General features: G+C 43.6%; 1 pseudogene; it reads left to right on the top strand.

Moving 5' to 3' along the window:
• LOC112242306 overlaps positions 1-19,845 on the top strand; it is a 73,302-nt pseudogene that overhangs the window by 47,300 nt on the left and 6,157 nt on the right.

Genomic DNA, 19,845 nt, shown 5'->3' on the forward strand with positions numbered 1-19,845 from the left:
AAGAGGGGAGGGATATCAGAAGAGGGAGGAGTTTCAGAAAGAGGGGGAGGGATATGAGAAGAGGGAGGTATATAAGAAAACGGAGACGACTGAAGAAAGAGAGAGCTCAGCTGTTTTCCTTCTTTCTTATATATAGCAGAAGAGAGAAGGGAGAGGACAGAGTGAGATGTTTAAAAAGAGGACAGAAGAGGAAAGAGTGGAAAAAAAAAGAGGACAGAGGAAAGAGAAAGATGACTTAGGACAGAGGAAAGGGGACAGAGGAAAGAGGACAGAGGACAGAGGGAAAGAGAAAGATGACTTAGGACAGAGGACAGAGGAAAGAGGACAGAGGAAAGAGGACAGAGGACAGAGGAAAGAGAAAGATGACTTAGGACAGAGGAAAGGGGACAGAGGAAAGAGGACAGAGGAAAGAGGACAGAGGACAGAGGAAAGAGAAAGATGACTTAGGACAGAGGACAGAGGAAAGAGGACAGAGGAAAGAGGACAGAGAGGACAGAGGAAAGAGAAAGATGACTTAGGACAGAGGAAAGGGGACAGAGGAAAGAGGACAGAGGAAAGAGGACAGAGGACAGAGGACAGAGGAAAGAGGAAAGAGGAAAGAGAAAGATGACTTAGGACAGAGAAAGGGGACAGAGGACAGAGGAAAGAGAAAGATGACAGAGGAAAGAGGAAAGAGAGGAAAGAGGACAGAGGAAAGAGGACAGAGGACAGAGGACAGAGGACAGAGGACAGAGGAAAGAGGACAGAGGAAAGAGGAAAGAGGACAGAGGAAAGAGGACAGAGGACAGAGGAAAGAGGACAGAGGAAAGAGGACAGAGGAAAAGAGGACAGAGGAAAGAGGAAAGAGGACAGAGGAAAGATGACTTAGGACAGAGGAAAGGGGACAGAGGACAGAGGAAAGAGGACAGAGGAAAGAGGACAGAGGAAAGAGGACAGAGGACAGAGGACAGAGGAAAGAGGACAGAGGAAAGAGGACAGAGGAAAGAGAAAGATGACTTAGGACAGAGGACAGAGGACAGAGGAAAGAGGAAAGAGGACAGAGGACAGAGGAAAGAGGACAGAGGAAAGAGGAAAGAGGACAGAGGAAAGAGGACAGAGGAAAGAGGACAGAGGACAGAGGAAAGAGGACAGAGGAAAGAGGACAGAGGAAAGAGGAAAGAGGACAGAGGAAAGATGACTTAGGACAGAGGAAATTGGACAGAGGACAGAGGACAGAGGACAGAGGAAAGAGGACAGAGGAAAGAGGAAAGAGGAAAGAGGACAGAGGACAGAGGAAAGAGGACAGAGGAAAGAGGACAGAGGAAAGAGGACAGAGGAAAGAGGAAAGAGGACAGAGGAAAGATGACTTAGGACAGAGGAAAAGGGACAGAGGACAGAGGAAAGAGGACAGAGGAAAGAGGACAGAGGAAAGAGGACAGAGGACAGAGGACAGAGGAAAGAGGACAGAGGAAAGAGGAAAGAGGACAGAGGAAAGAGAAAGATGACTTAGGACAGAGGACAGAGGAAAGAGGAAAGAGGAAAGAGGACAGAGGACAGAGGAAAGAGGACAGAGGAAAGAGGAAAGAGGACAGAGGAAAGAGGACAGAGGAAAGAGGACAGAGGACAGAGGAAAGAGGACAGAGGAAAGAGGACAGAGGAAAGAGGAAAGAGGACAGAGGAAAGAGAAAGATGACTTAGGACAGAGGAAAGGGGACAGAGGACAGAGGACAGAGAGGAAAGAGGACAGAGGAAAGAGGACAGAGGAAAGAGGACAGAGGAAAGAGGACAGAGGAAAGAGGACAGAGGAAAGAGGACAGAGGAAGGAGGAAGGAGGAAAGAGGAAAGAGGACAGAGGAAAGAGGAAAGAGGACAGATGACAGAGGAAAGAGGACAGATGACAGAGGAAGGTGTATAAACCATAGTTTGCAGTTGTTTCCTAAAGGACAGAGGAAGGTGTATAAACCATAGTTTGCAGTTGTTCCCTAAAGGACAGAGGACAGTTGTTCCCTAAAGGACAGAGGACAGTTGTTCCCTAAAGGACAGAGGACAGTTGTTCCCTAAAGGACAGAGGACAGTTGTTCCCTAAAGGACAGAGACAGGCGACAGTTGTTCCCTAAAGGACAGAGGACAGTTGTTCCCTAAAGGACAGAGGACAGTTGTTCCCTAAAGGACAGAGGACAGTTGTTCCCTAAAGGACAGAGGACAGTTGTTCCCTAAAGGACAGAGGAAGGTGTATAAACCATAGTTTGCAGTTGTTCCCTAAAGGACAGAGGACAGAGGAAGGTGTATAAACCATAGTTTGCAGTTGTTCCCTAAAGGACAGAGGACAGAGGAAGGTGTATAAACCATAGTTTGCAGTTGTTCCCTAAAGGACAGAGGAAGGTGTATAAACCATAGTTTGCAGTTGTTCCCTAAAGGACAGAGGACAGTTGTTCCCTAAAGGACAGAGGAAGGTGTATAAACCATAGTTTGCAGTTGTTCCCTAAAGGACAGAGGAAGGTGTATAAACCATAGTTTGCAGTTGTTCCCTAAAGGACAGAGGAAGGTGTATAAACCATAGTTTGCAGTTGTTTCCTAAAGGACAGAGGACAGGCTATAAACCATAGTTTGCTGTTGTTACCTAAAGGACAGAGGACAGAGGAAGGTGTATAAACCATAGTTTGCAGTTGTTCCCTAAACGACAGAGGACAGAGGAAGGTGTATAAACCATAGTGTGCAGTTGTTCCCTAAAGGACAGAGGACAGTTGTTCGCTAAAGGACAGAGGAAGGTCTATAAACCATAGTTTGCAGTTGTTCCCTAAAGGACAGAGGACAGTTGTTCGCTAAAGGACAGAGGAAGGTCTATAAACCATAGTGTGCAGTTGTTCCCTAAAGGACAGAGGACAGAGGAAGGTGTATAAACCATAGTTTGCAGTTGTTCCCTAAAGGACGGAGGAAGGTGTATAAACCATAGTTTGCAGTTGTTCCCTAAAGGACAGAGGACAGTTGTTCCCTAAAGGACAGAGGACAGTTGTTCCCTAAAGGACAGAGGACAGTTGTTCCCTAAAGGACAGAGGACAGAGGACAGAGGACAGTTGTTCCCTAAAGGACAGAGGACAGTTGTTCCCTAAAGGACAGAGGACAGTTGTTCCCTAAAGGCAGAGGACAGTTGTTCCCTAAAGGACAGAGGTCAGTTGTTCCCTAAAGGACAGAGGACAGTTGTTCCCTAAAGGACAGAGGACAGTTGTTCCCTAAAGGACAGAGGACAGTTGTTCCCTAAAGGCCTCCGTCCACCTTGGCATCACAATGAAGCGGGAACCATTAGAGTCCATGGAGACAAGGCACATACTGCTGGAGAGTCTAGTTGTGTCTACAATAGGTTGTCAATGAAGACCATTTCCTGGGAACCATTAGAGTCCATGGAGACAAGACACATACTGCTGGAGAGTCTAGTGTGTCTACAATAGGTTGTCAATGAAGACCATTTCCTGGGAACCATTAGAGTCCATGGAGACAAGACACATACTGCTGGAGAGTCTAGTGTGTCTACAATAGGTTGTCAATGAAGACCATTTCCTGGGAACCATTAGAGTCCATGGAGACAAGACACATACTGCTGGAGAGTCTAGTGTGTCTACAATAGGTTGTCAATGAAGACCATTTCCTGGGAACCATTAGAGTCCATGGAGACAAGACACATACTGCTGGAGAGTCTAGTGTGTCTACAATAGGTTGTCAATGAAGACCATTTCCTGGGAACCATTAGAGTCCATTAGAGTCCAACTAAGAGAGAGAGAGATGAGAGAGAGAGAGAAAGACAGAGAGACAGAGAGAGAGAGAGAGGGAGGAGAGATAGAAAAGATAGAGTGAGAGAGACACAGGAGAGCAGGCCGGAAGGGGAACTGTGGGAGACGAGATCTGCTCCGTCAGGTTACGTAAGAGAGTGACACACAGCACACCCTGAAAGAGAGGGAGAAAGAGGAGACCAGAAGAGACAGAGAGAGGGAGGAGAGGAGAGAGAGATGAGACAAGAAGAGACAGAGAGAGAGAGAGAGAGAGAGAGAGAGAGAGAGACAGACAGACAGACAGACAGACAGACAGACAGACAGACAGACAGACAGACAGACAGACAGACAGACAGACAGACAGACAGACAGACAGACAGACAGACAGAGACAGAGACAGAGACAGAAAGTGAGAGAGAGATAGAGACAGAGAGAGACAGGGAGAGAGAGAGAGAGACAGGGAGAGAGAGAGAGACAGAGACAGAGAGAGAGAGAGAGAGAGAGAGAGAGAGAGAGATAGAGACAGAGATAGAGACAGATAGACAGAGATAGAGACAGATAGACAGAGAGAGAGAGATAGAGACAGAGAGAGAGAGAGACAGGGAGAGAGAGAGGAGAGAGAGAGAGAGAGAGAGAGAGAGAGAGAGAGAGAGAGAGAGAGAGAGATAGAGAGAGACAGAGACAGAGACAGAGACAGAGAGAGAGAGTCCTTTAATCTAAGGCTGTTTACTCAGAGGTTGTTTACTCTGAGGTCCTTTACTCTGAGGCTGTTTACTCTGAGGTCCTTTACTCTGATGTCCTTTACTCTGAGGTCGTTTACTCTGAGGTTCTTTACTCTGAGGCTGTTTACTCTGATGTCCTTTACTCTGATGTCCTTTACTCTGAGGCTGTTTACTCTGAGGCTGTTTACTCTGAGGCTATTTACTCTGAGGCTGTTTACTCTGAGGTCCTTTACTCTGAGGTCCTTTACTCTGAGGTCCTTTACTCGGAGGCTGTTTACTCTGAGGTCCTTTACTCTGAGGTCCTTTAATCTGAGGCTGTTTACTCTGAGGCTGTTTACACTAAGGTCCTTTACTCTAAGGCTGTTTACTCTGAGGTCCTTTACTCTGAGGCTGTTTACTCTGAGGTCCTTTACTCTGATGTCCTTTAATCTGAGGCTGTTTACTCTGAGGCTGTTTACACTAAGGTCCTTTACTCTAAGGCTGTTTACTCTGAGGTCCTTTACTCTGAGGCTGTTACTCTAAGGCTGTTTACTCTGAGGTCCTGTACTCTGAGGCTGTTTACTCTGAGGTCCTTTACTCTGAGGCTGTTTACTCTGCGGTCCTTTACTCTGAGGCTGTTTACTCTAAGGCTGTTTACTCTGAGGTCTTTTACTCTGAGGCTGATTACACTAAGGTCCTTTACTCTAAGGCTGTTTACTCTGAGGTCCTTTACTCTGAGGGTGTTTACTCTAAGGCTGTTTACTCTGAGGTCCTTTACTCTGAGGCTGTTTACTCTGAGGTCCTTTACTCTAAGGCTGTTTACTCTGAGGTCTTTTACTCTGAGGCTGTTTACTCTGAGGTCCTTTACTCTGAGGGTGTTTACTCTGAGGTCCTTTACTCTGAGGTCCTTTACTCCAAAGCAGTTTACTCTGAGGTCCTTTACTCTGAGGCTGTTTACTCTGAGGTCCTTTACTCTGAGGCTGTTTACTCTGAGGTCCTTTACTCTGATGTCCTTTACTCCAAGGCTGTTTACTCTGAGGTCCTTTACTCTGAGGCTGTTTACTCTGAGGTCCTTTACTCTGAGGTCCTTTACTCTGAGGTCCTTTACTCTGAGGTCCTTTATCCTGAGGTCCTTTACTCTGAGGCTGTTTACTCTGAGGTCCTTTACTCTGAGGTCCTTTATTCTGAGGTCCTTTACTCTGAGGCTGTTTACTCTGAGGTCCTTTACTCTGAGGCTGTTTACTCTAAGGCTGTTTACTCTGAGGTCCTTTACTCTGATGTGCTTTAATCTGAGGCTGTTTACTCTGAGGCTGTTTACACTAAGGTCCTTTACTCTAAGGCTGTTTACTCTGAGGTCCTTTACTCTGAGGCTGTTTACTCTAAGGCTGTTTACTCTGAGGTCCTTTACTCTGAGGCTGTTTACTCTGAGGTCCTTTACTCTAAGGCTGTTGACTCTGAGGTCCTTTACTCTAAGGCTGTTTACTCTGAGGTCCTTTACTCTGAGGTCCTTTACTCTAAGGCTGTTTACTCTGAGGTCCTTTACTCTGAGGCTGTTTACTCTAAGGCTGTTTACTCTGAGGTCCTTTACTCTGAGGCTGTTTACTCTAAGGTCCTTTCTCTTATTCTCAGAGAGATGTCTCTGCAGCCCTATCCTTTCTGTTCTCATTCTTCTCCTTCTCCCCTCCCTCCCCTTTCTCCAGTTCCAGAACCCGTATGCGTACTCCCCTCCGTTCCGTTTTGGGACGGTCCCCAACGGTTCGACGGAGAGGAACATCAGGAAGAATTACCCTAACATGCACGAGTACCTGTCCAAGTACCACCAGACAGGGGTTCAGGACGCTCTGGTCAGCCTGAAGACGGGGTAGGGAGCCTGGGCACGGGGGAGGGGCGAGGGCCCCTCTGTGGGTCTCACTCACCTATCTCTGGTCTGGATGTCTCATCATATGAGGGGCTGAATGTCTCTCATCGTGTGTGTCTGTTCTCGCTCTCTGCGTCGGTATGTCTGTGTGTTTGTGTGTGTGTGTGTTTTTGGTGTGTGTTGCTGCACTCTGGCTATAGACTGTCTGTGTGTGTGGGGGGGTGTATTAAACAATCAATGGATGACTCACAACCAATAGAGGGAGTACCCATCTCCCTAACCCAGTTAGTGTTGTGTGTGTGTGTGTGTTTCATTGATGACCAAGGCAGCAGAATGAATGAAAAAGCTAACTAGGAGTAGCAGCACTATTTAACACTGGTCTGTATAAAGGGAGAGGAGACAGAGGATGTGTGTGTGTGTGTGTGTGTGTGTGTGTGTGTGTGTGTGTGTGTGTGTGTGTGTGTGTGTGTGTGTGTGTGAGAGAGAGAGAGCTATTTGAATGGTTATCACACAGTGGGAGATGGAGGAGTATTGAGGTCATATTGGAGGAATGAGGAGAGGAGGGGAGAAGGGGAGTAGGGGAGGAGAAGGGGAGGAGGAGGGGAGAAGGGGAGTAGGGGGAGGAGGGGAGAAGGGGAGTAGGGGAGGAGGGGAGAAGGAGGAGGGGTGGAGGGGAGAAAGGGGAGAGAGAATATAGAAGAGGAAAAGGAAGTAGGGAAGTAGAAATGAAAACTAGAAGAGGAGGGATGGTGATGGTGGTGACATGGGGAGAGCTTGTTTTTGATTGGTTAATGAATGGTTAATAGAATATTTTGATTGATTAATAGCAAGGAATGCAACTATTTGATTGGTTAATTACTGGGGAATATAATCCAATTAGAGACGTTTACCCAGGAGAGAGAACCCTTGAAGAGATGGAGAGGGAAGGAATAGAAGAAAGAGGGAGAGAAGTTTGGGGCTGCATCTAGAGGTGTCACTACAGACCCTGGTTGATGGAGGAGAGACAGATAAAAGGTGGAGAGACAGAGAGAGGGAGGAGAGAGAGGGAGGAGAGACAGAGAGAGGGAGGAGAGACTGAGCTGGGAGGAGGAAGAGAGAGCGTGGAGAGAAAGCGAGACGGTGGAGAGACGGAGAGACAGAGAGAGAGGGTGTTAAATATTGTGCTTTTATTGGCTGAGGAGATGCTTTGTTGTTTCTCTGCTCAGATATCTAAGATGCACATACACACACGCACACACACACACACCCACACACACACACACAAACACACACACACACACACACACACACACACACACACACACACACACACACACACACACACACACACACACACACACACACACACACACACCCTTAGTTAACCGTATTAGAGTTAAACGATGGACTGTGTACCAGTTGACATTCAGTGAATGCCAGACAGTGGCTTGCTATTAGAAAAGTGTGTGTTTGTGTGTTTGTGTGTGTGTGTGTGTGTGTGTGTGTGTGTGTGTGTGTGTGTGTGTGTGTGTGTGTGTGTGTGTGTGTGTGTGTGTGTGTGTGTGTGTGTGTGTGTGTGTGTGTGTGTGTGTGTGTGAATTTCATCTAGCCGGGAGAGTGTTTTGGTCCAGAAGGGTTTGAAAAATTAAAGAGTTCCTGTTTCTCCTTCGCTTTCTATCTCTGTCTCTCTCTCTCTCTATCTCTGTCTCTCTCTCTCTCTCTCTCTCACTCTCTCTCTCGGTTTTGTCTCTGTCTCTCTCTCTCTGTCTCTCTGTCTCTCTCTCTCTGTCACTCTCTCTCTATGTCACTCTCTCTCTCTGTCTCTCTCTCTCTCTCCCTCTCTCTCTCGGCTTGTCTCTGTCTCTCTGTCTCTGTCTCTGTCTCTCTCTCTCTGTCTCCCTCTCTCTGTTTATCTCTCTCTCTGTCTCTGTTTATCTCTCTCTCTGTGTCTCTCTCTTTGTCTCTCTCTCTGTCTCTCTCTCTCTCTCTCTCTTTGTCTCTGTCTCTCTCTCTCTTTATCTCTCTCTCTCACTCTCTCTGTTACTCTCTCTCTCTCTGTCACTCTCTCTCGCTCTCTGTTTCTCTCTGCGTCTCTATATGTTTCTCTCTCTGTCTTCTTTCTGTCCTTCTCAGTAAACTGGATGCCTTCATCTACGATGCTGCTGTGTTGAACTATGCAGCGGGTCGAGACGAGGGCTGTAAGCTGGTCACCATCGGCAGTGGGTACATCTTCGCCACCACCGGCTACGGCATCGCTCTGCATAAAGGGTCCTACTGGAAACGCCAGGTGGACCTGGCTATACTGGCTATTATAGGAGACGGTGAGACACACACACACACACACACACACACACACACACAGTATCTTTCTCTCTCTCTCTCTCAATTCAATTCAATTTCAATTCAAGGGCTTTATTGGCATGGGAAACATGTGTTAACTTCTTGGATATAGGGGGCGCTATTTTAATTTTTGGATAAAAAACGTTCCCGTTTTAAACAAGATATTTTGTCACGAAAAGATGCTCGACTATGCATATAATTGACAGCTTTGGAAAGAAAACACTCTGAAGTTTTCAAAACTGCAAAGATATTGTCTGTGAGTAACAGCAACAGAACTGATGTTACAGAAAAAACCCAGATAAAAATCCAATCAGGAAGTGCCACATTTTTTGAAACCGCCTCATGACTCCTTATATGGCTGTGGAAGAGCTAGGAGTCAGCTTACCTTTTCCACGTTTTCCCCAAGGTGTCTGCAGCATTGTGACGTATTTGTATCATTGGAAGATTGACCATAAGAGACTACATTTACCAGGTGGTCGCTTGGTGTCCTCCGTCGCAATTATTGCGTAATCTCCAGCTGCAGTATTTTTTCGTTTGCTTCTGATGAGAAACCGACTGCCACAAATAATTGATGAGAAACCGAAATAATTTACTGATAGATTATCGAATAGATATGTGAAAAACACCTTGAGGATTGAGTCTAAACAACGTTTGCCATGTTTCTGTCAATATTATGGAGCTAATTTGGAAAAAAGTTTGGCGTTGTAGTGGGGGTTTTTCTTAGCCAAACGGGATGAACAAAACGGAGCTATTTCTCCTACACAAATAATCTTTTTTGGAAAAAATGAACATTTGCTATCTAACTGAGAGTCTCGTCATTGAAAACATCTGAAGTTCTTCAAAGGTAAATGATTTTATTTGAATGCTTTTCTTGTTTTTGTGAAAATGTTGCCTGCTGAATGCTAGGCTTAATGCTATGCTAACAATACTCTTACACAAATGCTTGTGTAGCTATGGTTGAAAAGCATTTTTAGAAAATCTGAAATGACAGTGGTAGGCTTGATTACCAACAACGACGAGACGGCCTAACGTCAACAAAACTAAGGAGATGATTGTGGACTTCAGGAAACAGCAGAGGGAACACCCCCCTATCCAGATCGATGGGACATTAGTGGAGAGGGTAGTAAGTTATAAGTTCCTCAGCGTACACATCACAGACAAACTGAATTGGTCCACCCACACAGACAGCATTGTGAAGAAGGCGCAGCAGCGCCTCTTCAACCTCAGGAGGCTGAAGAAATTCGGCTTGTCACCAAAAGCACTCACAAACTTCTACAGATGCACAATCGAGAGCATCCTGTCGGGCTGTATCACCGCCTGGTACGGCAACTGCTCCGCCCACAACCGTAAGGCTCTCCAGAGGGTAGTGAGTTCTGCACAACGCATCACCGGGGGCAAACTACCTGCCCTCCAGGACACCTACACCACCCGATGTCACAGGAAGGCAATAAAGATCATCAAGGACATCAACCACCCGAGCCACTGCCTGTTCACCCCGCTATCATCCAGAAGGCGAGGTCAGTACAGGTGCATCAAAGCTGTGACCGAGAGACTGAAAAACAGCTTCTATCTCAAGGCCATCAGACTGTTAAACAGCCACCACTAACATTGAGTGGCTGCTTCCAACACACTGACACTGACACTGACTTAACTCCAGCCACTTTAATAATGGGAATTGATGGGAAATGATGTAACTATATCACTAGCCACTTTAAACAATGCTACCTAATATAATGTTTACATACCCTACATTATTCATCTCATATGTATATGTATATGTATATACTGTACTCTATATCATCGACTGCATCTTTATGTAATACATGTATCACTAGCCACTTTAACTATGCCACTTTGTTTACATACTCATCTCATATGTATATACTGTACTCGATACCATCTACTGTATCTTGCCTATGCCGCTCTGTACCATCACTTATTCATATATCCTTATGTACATATTCTTTATCCCCTTACACTGTGTATAAGACAGTAGTTTTTTGGAATTGTTAGTTCGATTACTTGTTGGTTATTACTGCATTGTCGGAACTAGAAGCACAAGCATTTCACTTCACTCGCATTAACATCTGCTAACCATGTGTATGTGACAAATAAAATTTGATTGAATTTGATTTGATTTGTTAACAAAAGGCTAAGCTTTGATTTGATTTGCTTGTGTAGCTTTGGTTGAAAAGCATATTTTGAAAATCTGAGATGACAGTGTTGTTAACAAAAGGCTAAGCTTGTGAGTGTTTCAATATATTTATTTCATTTCAATTGCGATTTTCATGAATAGGAAACGCTGTAATGAGGCTTTGGAGTCGCAAGAAGTTAACAAGGGCTTTATTGGCATGGGAAACATGTGTTAACATTGCCAAAGCAAGTGAGGTAGATAATATATTAAGTGAGTATATAAAGTGTAAATAAACAATAAAAATTAACAGTAAACATCACACATACAGAAGTTTCAAAACAGTAAAGACATTACAAATGTCATATATATATATATATATACAGTGTTTTAACAATGTACAAATGGTTAAAGGGACACAAGATAAAATAAATAAGCATAAATATGGGTTGTATTTACAATGGTGTGTGTTCTTCACTGGTTGCCCTTTCTCGTGGCAACAGGTCACACATCTTACTGCTGTGATGGCACACTGTGGAATTTCACCCAGTAGATATGGGAGTTTATCAAAATTGGATTTGTTTTCGAATTCTTTGTGGATCTGTGTAATCTGAGGGAAATATGTCTCTCTAATATGGTCATACATTGGGCAGGAGGTTAGGAAGTGCAACTCAGTTTCCACCTCATTTTGTGGGCAGTGTTGCACATAGCCTGTCTCCTCTCTCTCAAGTGGCTTTATTGGCATGGGAAACATGTGTTAATTAACATTGCCAAAAGCAATTGAGGTAGATGTAATGCTCCGGGTGTCGTGGGTGTGGAGTCAAATGCAGGAAACAGAGATTTCAATGCTGTGCATCTTTTAATAGCGCTTAACACACCACAGGGTGCTCACAAAAGTAACGTTCCAAACACAACAGAGCCGAAGGTTACATAGAAATAATCCCGCACAACAACCAGGCGGGCCGGCTGTCTAATAAAGACAAACTAATTAACCCTACACAGGTGCTACCACTAAACATACAAGGAGGGGAGGAAAAACAATCAGTGGCAGCTAATAGGCCGGTGACGACGACCGCCGAGCGCCACCCGCCCGGGAAAAGGAAACACCCTCGGTCGGACTCGTGACAGTAGATCATATACAAAAAAGTGAAATAAATAAACAATACAAATTATCAGTAAACACATACAGAAGTTTCTCTCTCTCTCTCACTCACAGAATAATTTCAAAAAGAATTTAGAACATTACAAAAAAGAATTTAGAACATTACAAAAAAGAATTTAGAACATTTTCAAAAAAGAATTTAGAACATTACAAAAAAGAATTTAGAACATTTCAAAAAGAATTTAGAACATTTCAAAAAGATTTTAGAACATTTCAAAAAGAATTTAGAACATTACAAAAAAGAATTTAGAACATTTCAAATGTCTATATATCTAAAAAATAAGTCATGTAATGTATATATACAGTGTTGTAACGATGGGTCTAATTGTGTTGCTGTCCTGGGGCTCTGTAGGGTCTGTTTGTGTTTGCTTAGGGGACTCTTCTCACTGCAGAGTGTTCTAGCGCCAAATCATTGATATAGACGTTGAAGAGGGTGGGGCTTAAGCTGCATCCCTGTCTCACCCCACGGCCTTGTGGGAAGAAATTTGTGTGTGATTTTTGCCTATTTTAACCTTTAACCACACTTGTTGTTTGTGTACATGGATTTTATCATGTCGTATGTTTTTACCCCCAACACCACTTTCCATCAGTTTGTATAGCAGACCCTCATGAGTCGAAGGCTTTTTTTTTTGAGATCAACAAAGCATGAGAAGACTTTGCCTTTGTTTTGGTTTGTTTGGTTGTCAATTAGGGTGTGCAGGGTGAATATGTGGTCTGTTGTACGGTAATTTGGTAAAAAGCCAATTTGACATTTGCTCAGTACGTTGTTTTCATTGAGGAAATGTATGAGTCTGCTGTTAATGATAATGCAGAGGAATTTTCCCAAGGTTGCTGTTGACACACGGTAGTTATTGGGCTCAAATGTGTCTCTCTCTCTCTCTCTCTCACACACACACACACAAACACACACACACACACACACACACAGTACCCCATGGTCTGCATCACAAAGGGAACGCTGTGAATATGTAGAAACCTTTGATGTAGAGTCAGCTGTAAACATGGGAGGTCTGTCTGTTTCTGTGTGTGTTTCCGTGTGTGTGTGTGTGTGTGTGTGTGTGTGTGTGTGTGTGTGTGTGTGTGTGTCTGTGTGTGTGTGTGTGTGTGTAAGTCATTATAATGTATAAATTGTAATGTATTCTTCTCTGATCCAGCCTGTATGTGACTCCCAGCTGCTTCACTCACAACAAGTCACCATCACATTACACACTGTGGTATATCTACTGAACATTATGTATGTTAGGAGGAGGAGGAGGTAGAGGAGGTAGAGGAGGAGGAAGAGGACGTAGAGGAGGAGGAGTGGGAGGAAGAGGAGGTAGAGGAGGAGGAGTGGGAAGGGGAGGAGGAGTGGGAGGCAGAGGAGGAGGAGTGGGAGGAGGAGGAGGATGAGTGGGAGGAGGAGGAGAAGGGGAGGAGGAGGAAGAGGACATAGAGGAGGAGGAGTGGGAAGAGGAGATTAAGGAGGAGGTGGAGATAGAGAAGGAGGAGATAGAGGAGGAGATAGAGAAGGAGGAGGAGATAGAGGTGGAGATAGAGGAGGTGGTGGAGGAGGAGGAGGAGATAGAGGAAGAGATAGAGGAGGAGGAGATAGAGGAGGAGATGGAGGAGGAGATAGAGGAGGAGGAGGAGATAGAGGCGGAGGAGGAGATAGAGGAGGAGATAGAGGAGGAGATGGAGGAGGAGATAGAGGAGGAGGAGGAGATAGAGGGGGAGATAGAGGGGGAGGTGGAGATTGTGGAGGAAGGGGAGATAGAGGAGGAGATAGAGGATGTGGAGATTGTGGAGGAAGGGGAGATAGAGGAGGAGGCAGAGATAGAGGAGGAGATGGAGGAGGAGGGGGAGATAGAGATGGAGGAGATAGAGGAGGATGTAGAGAGAGGAGGAGATAGAGATAGAGGAGGTGATGGAGGAGGAGGGGGAGGTGGAGATAGTGGAGGAGGAGGCAGAGATAGAGGAGGAGTTGGAGGGAGAGGTGGAGATTAGAGGAGGAGATTGTGGAGAAAGAGGAGATGGAGGAGGAGGTAGAGATAGAGAAGGAGATAGAGGAGGAGATAGAGGAGGAGATAGAGAAGGAGATGGAGGGGGAGGTGGAGATAGAGGAGGAGATGGAGGTGGAGATAGTGGAGGAGGAGGAGATAGAGGAGGAGGGGGAGGTGGAGATAGAGGAGGAGATTGGGGAGGAGGGGGAGGTGGAGATAGTGGAGGAGGAGGAGATAGAGGAGGAGGGGGAGGTGGAGATAGAGGAGGAGATGGAGGTGGAGATAGTGGAGGAAGAGGAGGAGATGGAGGAGGAGGGGGAGGTGGAGATTGTGGAGGAAGAGGAGGAGATGGAGGAGGAGGGGGAGGTGGAGATTGTGGAGGAAGGGGAGATAGAGGTACAACCCAAAGGACATCCAGCCAACTTGACACAACTTTGTGATACATTGGAGTCAACATGGGCCAGCATCCCTGTGGAACGCTTTCTACACTTTGTAGAGTTCATGAGCTGAACAATTGAGGCTAGAGAGAGAGAGAAACAGAGAGACATATGAAGAGAAGATAGAGAAACAGAGACAGAGAGAGAGAGAAGAGAGAGAGAAGAGAGAGAGAGAGCAGATTGAGAGAAGAGAGAGAGAGAGAAGAGAGAGAAACAGAGAGAGAAGAGAGAGAGAGACAGAGAGAGAATATAGAGAGAGATATCTCGCTCTGCTTAAGAAAGCAGGCGTCTCAGTAAGGGACAGTGAGATCTCTCCTTAGAGAACCTGTCTTAGCACTTCTGTAAAATGAGGAACATATAAATGAAGCCCTCTGGGGCACTTTGACGTTGTCCCACTATTGAATCCTATTCCCTAATTAGTCCACTAATTAGTCCACTAGGGCCCTTGTCTAAAGTAGTGTACTATATAGGGAATAGGGCTGTAGTATAAAGTACTTCACTATATAGGGAATAGGGCTGTAGTATAAAGTAGTGCACTATATAGGGAATAGGGCTGTAGTATAAAGTAGTGCACTATATAGGGAATAGGGCTGTAGTATAAAGTAGTGCACTATATAGGGAATAGGGCTGTAGTATAAAGTAGTGCACTATATAGGGAATAGGGCTGTAGTATAAAGTAGTGTACTATATAGGGAATAGGGCTGTAGTATAAAGTACTATATAGGGCTGTAGTATAAAGTAGTGTACTATATAGGGAATAGGGCTGTAGTATAAAGTACTATATAGGGCTGTAGTATAAAGTAGTGCACAATATAGGGAATAGGGCTGTAGTATAAAGTAGTGCACTATATAGGGCTGTAGTATAAAGTACTAAATAGGGCTGTAGTATAAAGTAGTGTACTATATAGGGAATAGGGCTGTAGTATAAGGTTTTGCACTATATAGAGCTGTAGTATAAAGTAGTGCACTATATAGGGAATAGGGCTGTAGTATAAAGTAGTGTACTATATAGGGAATAGGGCTGTAGTATAAAGTAGTGTACTATATAGGGAATAGGGCTGTAGTATAAATTAGTGCACTATATAGGGCTGTAGTATAAAGTAGTGTACTATATAGGGAATAGGGCTGTAGTATAAAGTAGTACTATATAGGGAATAGGGCTGGAATAGGGCTGTAGTATAAAGTAGTGTACTATATAGGGAATAGGGCTGTAGTATAAAGTAGTGTACTATATAGGGAATAGGGCTGTAGTATAAAAGTGCACTGCACTAGGGAATAGGGCTGTAGTATAAAGTAGTGTACTATATAGGGAATAGGGCTGTAGTATAAAGTAGTGTACTATATAGGGAATAGGGCTGTAGTATAAAGTAGTGCACTATATAGGGAATAGGGCTGTAGTATAAAGTAGTGCACTATATAGGGAATAGGGCTGTAGTATAAAGTAGTGTACTATATAGGGAATAGGGCTGTAGTATAAAGTAGTGTACTATATAGGGAATAGGGCTGTAGTATAAAGTAGTGCACTATATAGGGAATAGGGCTGTAGTATAAAGTAGTGCACTATATAGGGAATAGGGCTGTAGTATAAAGTAGTGTACTATATAGGGAATAGGGCTGTAGTATAAAGTAGTGTACTATATAGGGAATAGGGCTGTAGTATAAAGTAGTGTACTATATAGGGAATAGGGCTGTAGTATAAAGTAGTGTACTATATAGGGAATAGGGCTGTAGTATAAAGTAGTGCACTATATAGGGAATAGGGCTGTAGTATAAAGTAGTGTACTATGTAGGGAATAGGGCTGTAGTATAAAGTAGTGCACTATATAGGGAATAGGGCTGTAGTATAAAGTAGTGTACTATATAGGGAATAGGGCTGTAGTATAAAGTAGTGCACTATATAGGGAATAGGGCTGTAGTATAAAGTAGTGTACTATATAGGGAATACTATATAGGGAATAGGGCTGTAGTATAAAGTAGTGCACTATATAGGGAATAGGGCTGTAGTATAAAGTAGTGTACTATGTAGGGAATAGGGCTGTAGTATAAAGTAGTGCACTATATAGGGAATAGGGCTGTAGTATAAAGTAGTGTACTATATAGGGAATAGGGCTGTAGTATAAAGTAGTGTACTATATAGGGAATAGGGCTGTAGTATAAAAGTACTATATAGGGAATAGGGCTGTAGTATAAAGTAGTGTACTATATAGGGAATGGGAATAGGCTGTAGTATAAAGTAGTGTACTATATAGGGAATAGGGCTGTAGTATAAAGTAGTGTACTATATAGGGAATAGGGCTGTAGTATAAAGTAGTGTACTATATAGGGAATAGGGCTGTAGTATAAAGTAGTGTACTATATAGGGAATAGGGCTGTAGTATAAAGTAGTGTACTATATAGGGAATAGGGCTGTAGTATAAAGTAGTGCACTATATAGGGAATAGGGCTGTAGTATAAAGTAGTGCACTATATAGGGAATAGGGCTGTAGTATAAAGTAGTGTACTATATAGGGAATAGGGCTGTAGTATAAAGTAGTGCACTATATAGGGAATAGGGCTGTAGTATAAAGTAGTGTACTATATAGGGAATAGGGCTGTAGTATAAAGTAGTGCACTATATAGGGAATAGGGCTGTAGTATAAAGTAGTGCACTATATAGGGAATAGGGCTGTAGTATAAAGTAGTGTACTATATAGGGCTGTAGTATAAAGTAGTGTACTATATAGGGAATAGGGCCTGTAGTATAAAGTAGTGTAGGGCTGTAGTATAAAGGGAATAGGGCTGTAGTATAAAGTAGTGCACTATATAGGGAATAGGGCTGTAGTATAAAGTAGTGCACTATATAGGGAATAGGGCTGTAGTATAAAGTAGTGCACTATATAGGGAATAGGGCTGTAGTATAAAGTAGTGCACTATATAGGGAATAGGGCTGTAGTATAAAGTAGTGTACTATATAGGGAATAGGGCTGTAGTATAAAGTAGTGCACTATATAGGGAATAGGGCTGTAGTATAAAGTAGTGCACTATATAGGGAATAGGGCTGTAGTATAAAGTAGTGTACTATATAGGGAATAGGGCTGTAGTATAAAGTAGTGCACTATATAGGGAATAGGGCTGTAGTATAAAGTAGTGTACTATATAGGGAATAGGGCTGTAGTATAAAGTAGTGTACTATATAGGGAATAGGGCTGTAGTATAAAGTAGTGTAGTATGTAGGGAATAGGGCTGTAGTATAAAGTAGTGCACTATATAGGGAATAGGGCTGTAGTATAAAGTAGTGTACTATATAGGGAATAGGGCTGTAGTATAAAGTACTATATAGGGCTGTAGAATAAAGTAGTGTACTATATAGGGAATAGGGCTGTAGTATAAAGTAGTGCACTATATAGGGAATAGGGCTGTAGTATAAAGTAGTGCACTATATAGGGCTGTAGTATAAAGTAGTGTACTATATAGGGAATAGGGCTGTAGTATAAAGTAGTGCACTATATAGGGAATAGGGCTGTAGTATAAAGTAGTGCACTAGATAGGGAATAGGGCTGTAGTATAAAGTAGTGCACTACATAGGGCTGTAGTATAAAGTAGTGTACTGTATAGGGAATAGGGCTGTAGTATAAAGTAGTGCACTATATAGGGAATAGGGCTGTAGTATAAAGTAGTGCACTATATAGGGAATAGGGCTGTAGTATAAAGTAGTGTACTATATAGGGAATAGGGCTGTAGTATAAAGTAGTACTATATAAATAAAGTAGTACTATATAGGGAATAGGGCTGTAGTATAAAAGTGTACTATATAGGTACTATATAGGGAATAGGGCTGTAGTATAAAGTAGTACTATATAGGGAATAGGGCTGTAGTATAAAGTAGTGCACTATATAGGGAATAGGGCTGTAGTATAAAGTAGTGTACTATATAGGGAATAGGGCTGTAGTATAAAGTAGTGTACTATATAGGGAATAGGGCTGTAGTATAAAAGTAGTACTATATAGGGAATAGGGCTGTAGTATAAAGTAGTGTACTATATAGGGAATAGGGCTGTAGTATAAAGTAGTGTACTATATAGGGAATAGGGCTGTAGTATAAAGTAGTGTACTATATAGGGAATAGGGCTGTAGTATGTAGTGCACTATAAGGGAATAGGGCTGTAGTATAAAGTACTATATAGGGAATAGGGCTGTAGTATAAAGTAGTGTACTATATAGGGAATAGGGCTGTAGTATAAAGTAGTGCACTATATAGGGAATAGGGCTGTAGTATAAAGTAGTGCACTATATAGGGAATAGGGCTGTAGTATAAAGTAGTGTACTATAGGGAATAGGGCTGTAGTATAAAGTAGTGTACTATATAGGAATAGGGCTGTAGTATAAAGTAGTGTACTATATAGGGAATAGGGCTGTAGTATAAAGTAGTGTACTATATAGGGAATAGGGCTGTAGTATAAAGTAGTGCACTATATAGGGAATAGGGCTGTAGTATAAAGTAGTGCACTATATAGGGAATAGGGCTGTAGTATAAAGTAGTGTACTATATAGGGAATAGGGCTAGTAAAGTATAAAGTAGTGTACTAGATAGGTAATAGGTCTGTAGTATAAAGTAGTGCATTATATATGGAATAGGGCTGTAGTATAAAGTAGTGCACTATATAGGGAATAGGGCTGTAGTATAAAGTAGTGCACTATATAGGGAATAGGGAACATTTGGGAGAGATCCTTCATTTTCCTTCCTGTTTGTATAATGTGGTTTGTGATGTCAAATGTTTCTGCAACGCTTGAGGTAAGCACACACACACACACACACACACACACACACACACACACACACACACACACACACACACACACACACACACACACACACACACACGGCGTACTCAAGCTGAATGACAGTTATACCATTACATTAATGGGACCTTAAATGTCAGAGAGAGGAGGAGGAGGAGGAAGAGGAAAAGGAGGAGGAGGAGGAAAAGGAGAGAAGGAGGAAGAGGAGGAGGAAGAGGAGGAGGAGGAGGAAGAAGAGGAGGGGGAGGAGGAGGAAGAGGAGGAGGACGAGACAATAAAGTGAATGATATTTTTATTTCTCTCCCTCACTTTTTTTACTGCTCTCTGACTCTCTCTCTCTCTCTCTCTCTCTCTCTCTCTCTCATCATCTGCCTCTCTCTCTGCCTCTCTCCTCCTCTCTCTATCTCTCTCCCCTCTCTCTCCTCCCTCGCTTCCTCCCTCTCTTTCTCTCCTGTCTCTCTGTCTATCTCTCTCTTCTCTCCCATCATCTGCCTCTCTCTCTCTCTCTCTCTCTCTCTTTCTCTCATCTCTCTCCTCTCACTCTCTCCTTCCCCCTCTCTCTTTCTCCCCTATCCCTTCCTCCCTGTCTCTTCCTCTCCTCTCTCCTCTCTCCATTCTCTCTCTCTCCCTATTTCTCTCCTGTCTCTCCCCTATCCCTCCCTCCCTCCAGGTGAGATGGAGGAGCTGGAAGCTCAGTGGCTAACGGGGATCTGTCACCATGAGAAGAACGAGGTGA

The sequence above is a fragment of the Oncorhynchus tshawytscha genome, unplaced genomic scaffold, assembly GCF_018296145.1.
Source record: "Oncorhynchus tshawytscha isolate Ot180627B unplaced genomic scaffold, Otsh_v2.0 Un_contig_8816_pilon_pilon, whole genome shotgun sequence".
NCBI lineage: Eukaryota > Metazoa > Chordata > Actinopteri > Salmoniformes > Salmonidae > Oncorhynchus > Oncorhynchus tshawytscha.